We start from the raw sequence: 3318 nt of genomic DNA, 5'->3' as shown, positions 1-3318 counted from the left end.
GAGTATGAACATTATCTTGCAAGTGTGTGATTCCATCAAAGTGCAAATGTGATCCATTATAATGCAAACATGATCCCTTAAAGTATGCAATGGAATTTGTGATAGTACCCAAAAATTATTTTGAGATGAGAAAAATTTCTTTATACATGATATGTATTCTTACCCTTTGATTCTTGGACAACCATATACTAGTGCAGTCCATATGGAGACTAAGGTGATGGATGATGGTTTTGGTTATGCTAGAATAAGAAGTCATGATGGGCAGTATGCTATTCTGTTCTTGACTATATGTTGGATCATGAGAGGAATAGAGAAAGTCTTTGTGAGCATCCTTTACCAAATATTATCAAGGAGTTCAAAGGGTATCGAGATATGATGGGTTTTCTACATGTACCATTATAAAGCGGGACTATGATGGTACACAAAGAAAAAGGTTCTTGCCTAATTTAGAAGGTAAAAAAGCTTTTACTACAAGATTTATAGGGCTAATAGTAGAAGGCTCCATATGTTTTAGAAAGTTTCAAGACTTGCAAAGGAAGAAATGGCAACATGATGGTAATGTTCAAAAGAGCTTGAAGGAAAGTGGTGTGATTGAAGATGATGAAGGCATTTCAAGAGTTTTTGAAGAAGTTTCTTTTGTTGATACCATTAGAGAGCTTGCAGCCATAGTTGATTCAAATCTAGAGGAAGGTAATTAAGTTTTCAAAGTATGTTTAGTGGACATGTACAAAGCGATTGAAGGCTTCAAAGAAGACATATGTTCCAAAGCAAGTGAATGACCAGAAGTGCACGTGGAGACCAAGTACAAAATAGTCGCTAAAAAGGTAAAACCTATTGCTCAAATTCTACCTTTTAATATCAAAGAGAAGATGAATCAAGCCTCTCAACAAGAAAACCTACGAGATCCACAAAGAATTGGGCATACATTTACACCAAAGACTTTAAAGGAATCGAAGATTGGATGCAAGGATTTCTTACACCAGAGGAGAAATAGTGCTTCCACGAGATGCTATCAAAACATGGTGAGGCATTTGCTTTTCAACCACATGAAATTGGATGTGTGGATCCTGGTGTTGTTGCTCCAATGGTTGTTTTCATTGTGCCTCATGTGCCTTGGAACTTGAGACCCATTCCTATTCCTAAGACTCACTTACCAAAGTTGATTGAGTTATTGAATGAAAAGATCAAGATGGGTATTTTGGAGCCTTCTTGTGCTCCATATTCAAATTGGTGGTTCACTGTGCCAAAGAAGAATGGATCTTTGAGGTTTATACATGATATGCAATCAGTGAACAATGTAACTATTAGGAATGTTGGTATAGGTCCAATTGTGGATGACTTTGTAGAAACTTTTGCAAGAAGAATGATTTATTCAATGGGAGATGTCTACTCTGGATATGATTAATTTAAATTGAATGTGGATAGCATAGATTTAATAACTATGAGGACACCTTTGGGTTTAGTAAGGTTGTGTACCTTACCTCAGGGAGGAGCAACCAACTCGATTGCACATATGATGAACAGGATGAACAGAGTCCTTCATGACTTCATACCACATGCTATTATGCCTTTTCCAGTGATGATGTGCCTAAAAGGGTGGGAAGAAGGGGTCAAGGATGAGACACTAGATATGAGGGGGTGTCGCAAGTTTTTTGCAGATCATATTTCGGATTGTGAGAAGATCTTATCCAGGTTGGAAGAGGTAAATATTACTCTTTTTAGGCCAAAGTCAATTTTTGGAGTTAAGGAAGTGTTTATTGTGGGAAATATGCGTGGGCCTTATGGTTGAAGGCCTTCTCTAGTAAATCTTGAAGCCATTCAAAAGATGAAGGAAACTTGTACTTCCATAATTGACGTGAGACGATTCTTGGCTATGTGTGTTTTCTATCTTATTTGGATTCTACACTTTGCACATGTAGGAGGTGCACTCTATCAATTGTTGAGGAACTTGAAACATTTGTTGGTATGTGCACCCACACTAAGGAAAGTAAATTATAGTGTGAAAGCCCTCTCATTGTTATAGTGGATACTAGTCCAATAGAAATTGGGTGGGCTATTGGACAAGATGATGAAGAGGTAAATAGATAGGTTGTGCGATTTGAAGCCAAAGTCTTAAGTCCTCTGACAACAAAATTATCCACAGGTTAAGAGGGAATTATGGGGAATGGTAATTTCATTGAAGTCTAATAAGGAATACTTTATTGGTGCATCAATGGTTGTCGAGACATGTTGTCTACCTTTGCTTGGGATGATCATTAAGTTGCTCAACTCTTGATATTGCTATGTTATGATGGACTGCTTACATCAAGTCCTTGAACCCAGAGTTTTTCCATATTGTAGGTAAAGATAATCCAGGTTGGAGATATGTTATTGACAGTCATGTATTAGGATGTAAAAGACATGGTAGTTGAAGGAGATGATGTCGGTACACATTTCTACTCCACTTCTTATGTTCAATGAGATAATTGTTGTTGTGCATATTATCTTGAATCATTTTCAAAAGACATGTATGATGGTCATTGGTTGCTTTCATTGGCCGCTACTTGAGTAGTTTGACTAAGCAGGAGGGATGGACTAATCAGGAGTTCAAGAGAAACTGAAGAAAAGAATATCGGTATTTCTTGAAGAATGGCCATCTATTGAAGCATCCAAAGCAAATAAATAGGACTCCACAGAGGGTAATATGTGATAAGGAGACTCAACAACAAATGATCAAAGAGTTTCACAGTCTATGGGTTGGTCATCGAGGTGTGTTGACCACTTTTATGAATATCAAAGAAAGATATTGGTGGAAAGGTATGTATAAAGATGTGTTGTAGTTTGTAGAGACCTATGCGACTTGCCAAAAGTATTCCAATATGTGATATAGTGATGATCTACATCCTACCTATCCATTAGCCATGCATTACAATTGGGTGGTTGACTTGGTGACTATGCCTATGAGACTTTGGCAAATGCGATACATTGTACTTGTTAAGGAAGATCTAACAAATCAAGTGGAAGGTTGGGCATTGAAAAAAAGGCTACAAGTGTGGTATGTAAATTTCTTTTAGAAGATGTTATTTGCTACTATGGTTGTGTTGAAAAGATAATTGCAAATCGAGGAGATTTGGATGCAAAAGAAGCTAGGAAATTCTTCTTGAGGTTGGCCATAAAGGTTTCTCTTACTTTAGCATACAACCTTGAAGGTAATGTCAAAAGTGAACGCAGACACCTACCTTCATCAAAGATTTAGCCAAGGCATGTAGAGGTAAGATTCAAGAGTGGCCCAGGCTAATTCCATATGCTTTCTGGGCTGACCGCACTACACATAATACA

General features: G+C 37.4%; 1 pseudogene; it reads left to right on the top strand.

The window, feature by feature from the left end:
* Positions 1-254: 254 nt before the first annotated feature.
* On the top strand, positions 255-1405 carry LOC148034459 (uncharacterized; annotated as a pseudogene).
* Positions 1406-3318: the final 1913 nt, after the last annotated feature.

This window comes from Lygodium microphyllum, chromosome 6 (assembly GCF_053477565.2).
Source record: "Lygodium microphyllum isolate KBCC chromosome 6, Lygodium_microphyllum_v1.1.10, whole genome shotgun sequence".
NCBI lineage: Eukaryota > Viridiplantae > Streptophyta > Polypodiopsida > Schizaeales > Lygodiaceae > Lygodium > Lygodium microphyllum.
Note: the sequence above shows the minus strand (reverse complement) of the source record. Positions and strands in the feature narration are given on the sequence as shown.